Consider the following 13,897-nt stretch of genomic DNA (forward strand, 5'->3'; position numbering starts at 1 on the left):
GACCCCAATCTGCGATTAATCCTGCCGTATTTATGCGCGCGAGAGGGAACTCTTATTTTCATATTACATCAAAATTCATTGCAGTTTACCAAACAGGGGAAGAAAGTTCGCTTGTTTTAATAGGGATTTAATGATTAAAATTCGAAACTATTGCCTATATGACGCGACATTGGGATCGTTTGTTTTGTCATAAAAGATGAGCCCTTTCTTCACGACGAACAATAAAATGACTCTCGCGAATATCTGGTACTCCGTTGCTCTCTCTCTCTCAATAAGTTTGATCTGCTTTTAATCATATACGAATATTTGTGCCTGTCTTTGATTTTCTTCCGTTTTCATCCAATTGTGAGTTTTTTATTTTTATTTCTTCTTTGCAAATATTGATACAAATGTCTACACTTTAGTAACGGAGGTGAAAAGGCATGAGAGAATTATAGCTCTCTTATTAACGAATTAAACGTTCCGTGTCTCGCGCAAGTTCTCCGCCTGACGCAAAACGGGCTAACACCTGAATTTGGCTTTTTGACTTTTCTCTTCTCATGTAAATCGGGCAAGTCATTTCCAAGTAATTTGGCGAGAACGTCGAGCATAGAGACACTGGCACGGCTCAGTTGATCTGAATGGGAAAATGCTGGTTAATATTGCTCACATTATCAGCGGATTTAATTTTCTGTGTGCACATGCGCGCACGAGGACTTTTTATGGGCACGTAACTTAACGAATGCCTCGCACAGGCAGTGACGCAGTTGATAGCCTGATGGGGTTATATAACCTCTTAATGATTATTGATTTCGTAATGTCATATTTATTCATTTTTTTATTTTGAATTACTAAGAATTTGTATAAGACTATTTCTTCCTAGCCTTGAATGAAAATCGTTCATTACTCGGTCTCCACATTATATTTTCAGGAAAAATTTAATAATTAAAAAGAAGATTGCAAGATTGCAGTTCTCAGGTGTGAATGTCTGCTTCTGCCAGAGATTTACCTCTTGTAGATGGAGTGGTTCGTGGAGGTAGGTTTCTGTTTCCTAATATTAGCAGATACAACTTAGACCATCGACGGATGGTCTCCTGTTAGTCACTTTTTTATAAGTTGCATTTCAGCGGAGATCTTTCACATTTCCCAATTGATCCCCGATCCCCTTTCTCTACCGAGAATAACCAGATTCGCTGAACGGCAGCACCAGTGTGCGGCAAACGTGCCTCGCTGTCGAACTCCTCAGTTCCAGAGGCCCTTTATCCCTCACACCGTTGGACTGTGGAACAGTCTCCCAGAGAAAGTCGTGCAGTAGGAACTTCAGAAGTTCAAGTGAAGATGCGATGCATTACTACTCCGATACAATTCTCGTTGTATTTTAATTTACTTAACATTTTTATTCATTAACTTATTAATTTGTTCATTTATCTGTTTTTCTGATAACTGATATCCTCTTCTGTATTTCCCTTTACCTTCTGTTACTTCTTTCGGATGAACACCATACTCTTTGGAAGGTTGAATTCCAAGTCAGTGGCCCCTGTGTACTTGTTCCATGTGAATAGGGTTCATCTTCTGAATAATAATAATAATAATAATAATAATGCACCGGGGGAAGGATTTTTGTTGGAGGTCTTATCTTCGATAACCGAAGGAGAACTTCACTGACGGAGTAAAAATCTGGATAAGGATTTTTCTCTTTCAGAGTGAGAGAATTGCGTGCACCTGTTAGCTAAACATGGTGTTGTGTGTGATATATATATATATATATATATATATATATATATATATATATATATATATATATATATATATATATATATATATATATATAAATCTGGTGCATATAAATTTTATTCACTTTCATACATAATTATATTTTTTTGCACACACGTACAGTATATGTATTCATACACACACAGACATGTATTTTAATTTTTAAGCTAATATATATGTATATATATATATTGTGTGTATATATATGTATGTATGTATGTATGTATGTGTATATATATATATATATATATATATATATATATATATATATATATATATATATATATATATATATATATATATACCCTGTGTGTGTGTTTGTTAGATTTTCAGAAGAGAGCGCTACAAACTACAAGAGAAGAGAGAAAATTTCTGATTATGAAATTATTTTACTGTAAAAACTCTTTTTTTTTTTTTTTTTTTACTAGATAAGTAAGATATAAGAATGAAATTATTTCTCTCTCTCTCTCTCTCTCTCTCTCTCTCTCTCTCTCTCTCTCTCTCTCTCTTGAAGCGACCACTAACACGTTAGCGCCGACCGATACCTGCCACGAACGCACAGGTGTTTACGCTAGCGTAGACAAAAGTCAGCATGTGCGATGCGGCATCGAGATAGTTGGTTAGCTTACACCTGTTTTCAGCGCCGCGGTATTTATCGCGGCATTAAGTACATGCTGTGTACATTTTTCCCTCACGTCCACAGCTGCATCCACAGATGATGTAGTCAAAAGCTCACTTGCCGACGAAGCAATCAAATTACATGTTACAGGAAGGCGTCACCGATAATGATTCAGACAGTATTGGCTGGATGCTTTCTTTTTCTTTCTTTCCTTTTTTTTTTTAGGTGGTATGTGTTGTGTAATTTTTTTATTTCGTTTCACTGTCGGTCTACGGTAACCTTTTTTTTTCTCACTACCCGGTTTTCTGAGTTCTAGGGAAAGTACAGTATTGTTCATTAAGTTTATCAGTATTTACAAAAGTTAGTTCACTCTGTGGTGACGTTGTCACTTTTACAAAGAGAATAGAGAAGCAATTCGTGAAGCACCTGAGGAGTAAAAAAATACAGTTAAACCTGACAGAAATGATTCATGTCCACAAAGTGCATTCACAGTGCGGAGAATGCGACTCAAATAAGTTGTAAATGTGGTTAGGGACTCTTTTATCTTTGGATTGTGAACATAGTTTTAAATCAAAGTTTGAACGTGTTTTTTCTCAAGTGTTTAAAAAAATGTATATTTAAATTCAAGGTGCTTAAAAATATATATTTACATTTCAGATTTTTAGAAAACGGAAATTTTGTTTATTTTTTTCCCAGCTAGAGGGACTTAAAAAAAAAAATTTAAGTTCAAGTAGGATATATCATTTAGCAGTGGTTACATTTTTCAAGTTTTGGTATTACTCAAATTGTCAACATTAATTTGATTATATATTACTCTTAACTTTCTTTTTTTTTTCAGTGAGTACTACAAGTATTGCATTGCCGATGTAGAACAGCTGCTAAACAGGCAAGGTAAAAAGTTGCCTTTGTTCATGATGTGATTATTCATTGTGTGCGCTTTCCTGCTTAAGATATTACTTTAGATTAAAATATATACAAATGTTAAACATACTTCAATGTAATTCATCTGTTTTTGTGAGTGATTTGTCAGTGACCAATGTACCGAAAGACCTGGGTTCTTCTCTTCTCGTAAGTTGAATTAGAAACTTCACGTGGAGATTTTCTGTTACATTTCCTGTATGGTTGGTGTTTATTGCATCGTTTATGGCAACTATGCAAAGATATATTTAGCATTTCCACAGCAGTAGAATACTACTACTGTCACTACTACTGTTACTAAGTATACCATTATTATTGGACAGAAACAAATCCACAGTTTCGTGAATAATATATATATATATATATATATATATATATATATATATATATATATATATATATATATATATATATATATATATATGTGTGTGTGTGTGTGTGTGTGTGTGTGTGTGTGTGTGTGTGTGATTTCTCCATTTAAGAATTTATGCTACTTTATTATTATTATTATTATTATTATTATTATTATTATTATTATTATTATTATTATTATCATTCAACACGAGTAGTTGTTCTTAATGAAAGAGTATAGAATGCCATTAACTTGCCAAGCTGCTTTGACTATAAATTCTGTACGTAAAAAATAAAAAAATAATAAAAGTAACGAGATAAAAAATATAATGCATACAAACACAAACATGTCAAAACTAAGGCAATGTGCGTGGTGCTCTGAAGTAATACTACTTCCTCTCTCAAGTGTGAGGTCCTCAGCGCCTGTGACATTTCCTCCACAAACATCTTTTCCTTAAGTTATTCATTGGTAGTTGGAAATGCTCATATACAATGACCATCCCGTAATGAAGACAAGGAGGACATTATGCAGATAGAATTCTGTGCATTGACTTGCAGTTCATGGGTTCTGGGGACAAGCTTTCCAGCATAACCCGGATTACCGACGAATTTCACCAATTTTGGTATGAGAAACCAGTGATGCTGATTTGGCAGTTATTTTCTGTGAACGTTGCGTAGGGATTACATGGTGTAGACAATATATGTAAAGAAATATGAATATTTTATGTTATGTCTCGATCCATCTCTCTTTTTGGATATGTTCATCACCACCAGCCTTGGATTCAGTTGGCTAGGAAATAAATGAAGCGCAGATTGGGTATGTTAACCTGTTTTAGATTACTGTATTTAGGTTTGCATCCCACTAAGTAAGTTAGGTCGTCTACATTTGTTTCCAACTTGGATACAAGGTTGTGGTGATAACCGTATCCAAAAAAATGTTTGAGAAAATATCGAAATTTAGAGGTTGTTATATATATATATATAAAAAAATGTATATATTTTTATATTTACATACACACACACACACACACACACACACACACACACACATATATATATATATATATATATATATATATATATATATATATATATATATATATATATTCCTGGTTTGACGGTCAAGATGCTTGCATAAATGGCTAGAGAACACGGGCTCGAATTCGAGACGCGGACGGAGCGATATGGCCGCGTTTGGTTTAAACCCATTTTGTGTCTTCTGACGTAAGCAGTGAATTAGGTAGAGGACAGTCAATGGACTGTAGATGACTGCACCTCGGTTGGAGTAGTTCATTGGACTGATATCATCCTCCTAAATTAGTAGCTGAGTATTGGAAGAGAAACACATTGTGGAACTAACTTTGTTATAGGTGGATGTACATATATATATATATATATATATATATATATATATATATATATATATATATATATATATATATATATGTATGTATGTATATATGTATATATATGCTCGTGTGTGAATGTTTATGTGCTGAATGTTTATGTGTTCATGTATATATATATATATATATATATATATATATATATATATATATATATATATATATATATATATATATATATATATATATATATATATATATACGTGTGTGTGTGTGAGTGTATGTAGGTGTAAACTGTTATGTGTCGAGGAAAAACTTTTGATTTAGCTTTTTTTTCCACGATTGTACCCATCACACACACACACACACACACACACACACGTGTGCTCTCATACATTTTTGTATCTGCTATTGAGAGATTAAGGAATGAGTTATCCAGCTGAACTGGGCCCACGGCTGATACAGCTGATACGGGCTCATCCCGAGAGAGCGTTTATTGTAGTTGCCAGATGTACGCCTGGTGGCCAATAACCTCATTGGTTCGCTTGAAAAAAAATATGTTTTTAAATGATAATTTGGAGATACTTGATTTATAAAGAGCATCGAGCGATGTAGATTGCGGATAATACTTTGAATAGGGAGTGATTGTCCGATTGTGACTGATTATGGTTTATCTCTCAAAATATCTCTCTGAGATTATTTAGAAACAAAATACAACTGTATTTTTTAGACAGAATAAAATTTTAAAAAATTCTTCACAAATTAAATTAATGGTGAGTGCGAAAATCTAAATTTTATTAAACTAACATTCTGTAACGATGGATTAACGGTAACGTCATCCTTTCAACCGTGAGTGAGTTCAGATCACTCCAGGGAAGAAGGAAGGGGTTTGCCCTTTGCATTCAAGGCTTGCGGTAGAAAATCTAACCAGATCGTGAGGAATATACACATATATGCATGCATATACAGGCGTCTGCTTCTGTGCATGTGTGCTTGTGAGAGAGAGAGAGAGAGAGAGAGAGAGAGAGAGAGAGAGAGAGAGAGAGAGAGAGAGAGAGAGCTTGTGTATCGAGCTATATAAATTATATAAGGACGTTTCTAAAGCAGAAAAAATCTAAGCAGATATTGAGGAATATATTCATGCATACATGCATATACAGGCGCCTGTTTCTGTGTGTGTGTGTGTTTGTGTGCTCGTGAGAGAGAGAGAGAGAGAGAGCTTGTGTATCGAGCTGTAAATTATATAAGGACATTTCTAAAGTATATATACTATTTGTGTGTATCTATGTACAGATATATATAGTTTTTGATACATGTTTAAACCAATTCGGTCATTTGTCAAAGCTATTCGCCGAAAGATCCTCTTGCATATGGGAAATGACAACTCCCTTTTTATTGCTGAAGCTTGTGCAAGCAATATAGGTAGAGACGATCGACAACGGACGCTAAACCTTAAAGCTTATCGGTCCACATTAATAAATATTCCCGGAAGATAATAATCCTTAGTTATGTAAATGACGTATGAAGAAAATATTACTTGCGCCCTCATTAATTAAAGTGAGGTGTGTTTAGCCGCGAGATTATTGCCATGAAAATGTAAATGAGTTTCAGGGTCATTTGGGGCTTTAGGTGTGTTAATAGAAGTGTCATTTGTAAAGGGGGTGCCGGCAGGGCCTAGGAGGGAGGGAGAGAGAGAGAGAGAGAGAGAGAGAGAGAGAGAGAGAGAGAGAATGGGGGCTTTTGAACAATCTACTGGATCGCGTAGATTATGATAATGCGCAGCGGCCCTCGGAATAATTGAAGAACACCGCTGTCCAGCGCTATTTATAGGAAGGGGTCAGCTTCTCAATGCAGGTTTTATCTCCCTCTCGTTTGGGGCCGGGCGATATCTAGAGTTTTCTCTCTCTCTCTCTCTCTCTCTCTCTCTCTCTCTCTCTCTCTCTCTCTCCTTCTTCTTCTTCTCTCTCTCTCTCTCTCTCTCTCTCTCTCTCTCTCTCTCTCTTCTTCTTCTTCTTCTTCTTCTTCTTCTTCTTCTTCTTCTTCTTCTTTTCTTTTTTCATTTTCTGAAATTTCGTTTGAGGCTCGGTCGCATATGAGAAGTTGGACTATATGCATAAATGTGCACTTCTTTGTATGACTGCTGTTATGTACAGTACAATAACGTAGGTCTAACAGACACATAACAGTTTCAGTTGTCTTTAGTCAACAAACCTAAGCCCCTTTTTTAGTTTTCTGTAATAGGAAACTGTTGTGCCGTCCGCACTTTTTCTGTCCGTCCCCAGATCTTATAAAAACTTATGAGGCTAGATGGCTGCAAATTGGTATGTTGATCATCCACCCTCCAATCATCAAACATACCAAATTGCAGCCCTCTAGCCTCAGTAGTTTTTATTTTATTTAAGGTTAAAGTTAGCCATAATCGTGCTTCTGGCAACGATATGGGATAGACCACCACCGGGCTTTGGTCAAAGTTTCATGGGCCGCAGCTCATACAGCATTATACCGAGACCACCGAAAGATAGATCTATTTTCGGTGGCCTTGATTATACGCTGTAGCGGCTGTACAGAAAACTATTGCGCCGAAGAAACTTCGGCGCATTTTTTACTTGTTTCCTTTAATGATAAACAATGAGAGTTTGGAGAGTTTCCTATGTCTTCTACCTCTTTTCTTTGTGTGTTTCTATTGCACTCAAACACGAAAAGAAGATTTTAATAGACTTTAATTGAAGGGTCTACACATTGATTTCGGTCAAAAGAACTCAGGTTATACGAATGAAAATGCATGCGCTGTTATGCACTTACACATAAGTATGTTACGTTTGAATTACTACACTATGTATAGATGTATATATATGATATATAAATATACAGTATATTATATATATATATATATGTATATATATATATATATATATATATATATATATATATATATATTATATATATGTATATATATTTATGTTATATATTATAAATATATACTATTTACATGTTATATTATATATATATATATATGTATATATATGTATGTATATATTATATACATATAGTACATATATACACTCTACGGATTAAGGTGCCTTCCTGACTTACTCAACTTCTGGAGTAGTGAGAAATGGTTTAGCAACTTGGAAGTTTTCTTATGAATGCTGATTCTTAGCTATTAAAACAAAAGTGTGCCTGTTCAGATGTTTGATAAAGAGTGTTGTTGTCAAAAGCTCTTCAGTCTGATAATCATCATTCGAGGATAGCTCGTCCTGCGGATGTGCCTTCAGAAATGAAGTTGTTGTATGACTTATTTATAAGTCTACAGTTTGTGTGGCAGTCACGAAAACAACGGTCACACAGTTTCACTTTCGAGTTCGTGGACCAAACTTCCTTACTTCACTCATCCTAGAGGCCCGGTATCCGATTCCATTATCGTTCTTTCTGCGTTGGCCATGTTTGATTTGGTCATCCATGCCTGTCACGGTCATATGCATTTAAAAATCAAGTAACTTTAACTTGCGCGCGCCTGTATAATATAGTACGCCATCAAACAACTACATTGATGGGGTGGAACTCCGCCTGACTGTGCATTATGCATTGCTCATGATACGAAAGTGAGAAGTAAATTAGTCACGTTACGCCCAAGGGGAACAGAGTCTATTTTGATCAAAAGAACGGAATGCAAGACGCTAGCAGCTGAACTTTCAGCGCGATATGGAGCCTTGTAGACTCGTAACCACTTTTAATTAGCCATTTCATGGTTGCTGGAGTATGAGGGGCAATAAACCTCTTACTTTTATTATTTACTTAGTATTTTTATATTCGACTTTAGATGCTTTTAATTGGCATTTACTTTACGACCCTTCATTATTTTCCTGAAATTAGCCCATAAACTAACTTACAATAAGAGTTAAAGAGCAATAACATGGCCATGCCACCAGCCTGGTTCGATTGCTTCAGAGGCGATGATTATTTGCTTAAAATCTATATCGTTCGTGTCACTCGGGATGCTTGCTGTTGCAGACATGTCCATTTCGAAGTTGTTAACTCTTTGGCTGCGAACGTTGTCGTCTGTCATGGCGTTATCTTACAATTCAGGTAAATCGTACCCTTTCGGATCTTTGTTTCAGAAGTGACGTTGAAGTGACCTTAATCAGAGGTACAGGGCAATTTCAAATTTGGCTTTTGGTTCCCTATGATGAACTTAAGAGGAAAATGATATTGATAATTGTTTGGTATGAGGAAAATGCTGCTGAAATTGCTTCTGCATCAGGAAAAATATTAATGGCGTGGTTTCATAGAACTAACTGCATAAGTGAAAAATTGCAAAGTCTCTCTGTCTGGACAAATTCATATTACCGGGATCACAGAAAATAAGACACAGGGGTCTGTACTTTGGACGTGGCGCAGAAAAGTAACTCGAATATGTTTTTGTTATGAATTCATCCTTAACAACAACAGCCAAATACTCTTACTTTCTCTCAGACCCAGAAGCCTGACCGCAACACAGGCCTTGGGTTATTCATCAAACTATCTTGTTTATGAATACAATCCGTATGTATTTACAGGCGCTCAGTTTTTATATTCATTAGTTATAAGCAAACACATAACGTCTTTATTTTATATTATTTTTATTTTATTTTAATTTTTATATTTTATTTTATTTTTTATTTTTTAAACTTTTATGTATTGAATTATCAAGGAGTACATTTAGATTTTGTGGTGATGTTACTAAGCATCTACAATAATAAAATCCGAGTGGATCTTTCTTGTTTGTCCGCCCCAGGTGGGGGCGGGGATGGTTGGGGATCAGGAGGGTAGGGGAGACCGGGTTCCAGCGCAGCGTGGCGCGCCCCATCAAGCTCGTTATTTAATAATCGATTATATTTTTCTCCCGACTTAGCAGGACCCTTCCTCGATTATGTAAAAGTGGAGTAAACCTTTAATTGAGTACGTTGGTTTTTCAATCCATAAGTTTATTATTATTTTTTTTTTTTTTAGTAATATGAAAATTTTGACTTCACATACGAAAATCTTCTTTTACTCTTCGGTTTTATTAGGTAAAAGTTATGGCTACATACCATTTCTCGGCTTCGGAAGACAGTAGGTATCAAGTTACAGTATACCGGAAGGAGACTAAGCATTAAGTTACAGTTTGCCTATGCAGTTGATGGCGTTTCAAAAGTGATGATGGCTTATTATTTTGAGGCTTCCGATGTGAAAGACGCCAGATGATTTACTCCGGTGAGGAACCCATAATCCCTACATCAGGTTACCCTGATTCCCATAATCCTCCATCTCTAAAGAATCTGGGCTGATGTGTTCTTTGGGATTAATCCCGATTTTTTTGGCCTCTCATTTTCATTAGGTCAGGACAGGAGAAAGGCGCTGGGTTGCCAGTCCCATCGGCCTTTGCATTATAAAAGCAATGAAGTCAGAGGATCCCCTTGAGGATGGCCCAAGCCAGGAAATCAAATGCCACCCACTGTGACGGCCATTGTCGCTTTTCTCTTTTTCAAAAAAAAAAAAAAAAAAAAAGGCGATTAACTAGTTCCCCGAAAATATAAAGGTTCTCGATTCTGTGATACTGTCCAGTATTCTTTATGGTGGAGAGAAATTGAGATTGCATAATAGGGAAAAGGCAATAATAAGATGAGTCTGATAATTCCGTAATCACATTTATTTTTTTATGACTTCTCTTTCTTTTCCTTCAAAATCGGTTTTCGAATATGCGCTTTTTTTTTTTTAATCATACCATTATTATATTCAAGGAGAAGTCAAATACACACACACACACACACACACACACAAAACACTAGAATGGTCATTAAAAGAAAGGATTATATCATTTTGAGCTCCTTGCAACTTGATGTTTTTTTTTTTAGTGGACCCAAGTAATAGTTCTTCTTTAGTCACCCTGTTGGTCGGACCAACTACTGCCCGGAAATAGCTGCTTCCACCCCACCCCCCACCATCTACCTTCCACACGCGCGCGCTGGCACGCCACACACACGCATACACACACACACACACACACACACACACACACAAGATTGAGGTTTTGTGTATCGTCTTCACACAAATGATGATTTCACTTTGACCTATTTCAAGGAGACAAGGGAAAGAGTAAGGCTTTGGTGACATCAGCTGCTGTCATTTATCAGTGTTTCACAAAGGTGATTATCACACTAATAATGGTGTAAGAGCGAATGCATTCATGAACCTTTTAACTGAGGCCACGATAAAAATGCAGTTTATTTTTATATATTATTTTGAATTTAAACAGAAAGTAAATCGTAGTGACATGGAGGCACACTGTACATCATTGTACAATCAACTGTACGCTGATGATATGCAAATATATTGAACGCCAATGAAAGGGGGTATGTTAATGAGGGAAGACCGGAGCAAATTATGAACGTATTTACTGTGAAACAAAACAGTCTGCAAATACGGTCAGCAAAAAAAAAAAAAGAAAAAAAAAGAGACGAATGGAGTATTTATTTAGTGCAAATGGGATAATATTGTGTTTCATTTGTACGAGGAATATTTGTGCAAAACTATTTAGCGAAATGGAAATATGCGGATATTTTATCACGATCCGTCAAAATTTTTAAGTCCGCAAATATGTTGTTGGTATGTTTAGTTTGAAAATATATATAATTCAATTGGAAACAAAAAGATATATAATAGAGGAAGCACCAGATATATTATTGTATTGAAAACAAAGAGAAATCCCAAAGGTAGAAAATAGGTGATTTGTTGTCATTTTCACTGCAAAGAGAAATAAAGTTAATACAACATGAGTTCATTTGCATTAAATATATCCTTGATTAGGAGGAATTCTTGAATGTAATTCTTAAGAATGACGAAATAATCCCTGAAAATGGATTAGATAAAGAATACATGAATGCTATGAAGTATTAAAACATAGTATAAACATGCAGTGTACAAAATAATATAGTAGAATTTGTGTAAATACCAGAGTGTGGATGATTATTCAGTGATGTAGAATGTATATCTTGTATCAAGAGATTTCATTTGCATTTTTTTGCTTCATTTTTAAACTAAATTTTGTATTTGCTATTTTAATTTGTATAATTGTAGTGCAACTCTGTTGATGTGTAACGCTAAGGCACTTACCATAATTCCATATTTTCATGTTATGGAGAAAATTTCCAAGACCGCTTCCATTTAAAGTAACTTTAACCGGTGTAATTGTTCCTACCAACTCATTCTTTTATTGTTCTGCCACGCCACGACCCAGGTACTTTCCACAACGCAGTATTCAATATTGTGAAAAGGCAAACGTTTTGTGAATTTCGTTTGACTGAAATGGTACAAATTATTTGGGACGGAAGACGGGGTGTTTCGAAACCGTCAGCAAAAGCATGTTCAGAAATCCTCTGACATGTGGTTTTGTTACATTCGTTGTAAGTGAGCCAGCGAGCTTTTGACATGTAAAACACAGACAAGTGATTAATTTATTATACAGAGCTCAAAAGGATATATAAATGTACTGAGCAGGGAAAGTAATTGTATGTTAATAGGATACGGACAAAAAAAGGATAATGTAAATATATTATGCGCAGAAGAGCAAGAACAAAGGGAATGTACAGATACATTTAATGAAAAAAGGGGATGTTCTTGGCAAAGTTGAGCGAAACATGTGTAGTACAATAAACAACAAAGAAAATTTCCGGCTGAATATTTAAATGCAACAGCATTAAACAGAAAAATATACAAGTGCTTATAAATAAATGACATTCGTTATTAAATTTAGCGTAAGTAGAAATATACAAACGCACAAATTTGAAAAGAATGGTATATATGTAAGTAAACCCCACGCAGCACAAAGGGAATTTAATGCATTGCTATAATTAGCCTAAAGTGAACGTATGCAAAGTTTAACATGAAAAAAAGGACACAGATTTATTAACAAAGAACGTGGCAGTTTTTAACATAAAGTAACTTTTTTAAGAAAGAGGGATATAGTAATATTTTTAACGGTAAATAACAGGTAAATACTTACCCGGTGACAAAATGTTATTTAGTTTGTATATATCTCACGGAGGGGAATGGACAGATATATTGAAGAAAAATCAATAGTAAGTGTATTATATATGGTATAGAGATGGTAATAATAAGTAATTATCTAGAAAATAATTGTAAGAATGTTGATGCAAAGGAACATAATATTATACATATTTGTTGCATAAAACTGACTGTGGAGGTCTTTTATCCTCAAGGATCATGCTTACAATCAGTTGCGACTGACCGGGTTGATATTATATTATATAGTAATAATAATCATTATCTTTTCACATCTAGGCTTGCCGACGTCCAGCCCGGGTTCATCCTCTCTGGTTTCTGTAAAAGATTGCGGAATGAAGGTAACTTGACTTGAACTTTGGGATAGTACTGTCATTTTTGACGGTATGGGTACACTACAGCAATAGGAATCAGCCAATAGCTATGAATAATACCCAGATGCAATAGGATGGGTTCAATCCCTTCGTGTAAAATTTGAAGGGGGTTTTTTTTTTTTTTTTTTTTTTTGGTCATACAGGGGAAGTGGGTGATGACTAGTACAATCAGTAGTTTTTCTGTGTCGAATGTATTAAATTGGTAAGTGAACATCATAGCAGTGACGCACCAGATGGCTTGGGAAAGATGTGTATCGAATAATTTTCTATAAATTACGTTCAATTCTTCATATATATACATATATATATATATATATATATATATATATATATATATATATATATATATATATATATACATACATATTATGTGTGTATGTATGTATATTATAAATATTATACATATATATATATATATTTATAATATACATACATACTTACATATATACATATACATATATATATGTATGTATATATATATATATATATATATATAT

The 13,897-nt window shown here is 34.8% G+C and overlaps 1 long non-coding RNA gene across 1 annotated transcript in view; it reads left to right on the forward strand.

Annotated features, from left to right (window-relative positions):
- Window positions 1-3,205: 3,205 nt before the first annotated feature.
- The window catches only part of LOC136854166 (uncharacterized), a 752,981-nt gene continuing 742,289 nt past the window's right edge, over window positions 3,206-13,897 (forward strand). The window contains exon 1 of the long non-coding RNA XR_010857656.1: window positions 3,206-3,262. This is a non-coding gene — a long non-coding RNA (uncharacterized lncRNA). The remainder of the gene's footprint in view (window positions 3,263-13,897) is intronic.

This window comes from Macrobrachium rosenbergii, chromosome 28 (assembly GCF_040412425.1).
Source record: "Macrobrachium rosenbergii isolate ZJJX-2024 chromosome 28, ASM4041242v1, whole genome shotgun sequence".
Classification (NCBI taxonomy): Eukaryota; Metazoa; Arthropoda; class Malacostraca; order Decapoda; family Palaemonidae; genus Macrobrachium; species Macrobrachium rosenbergii.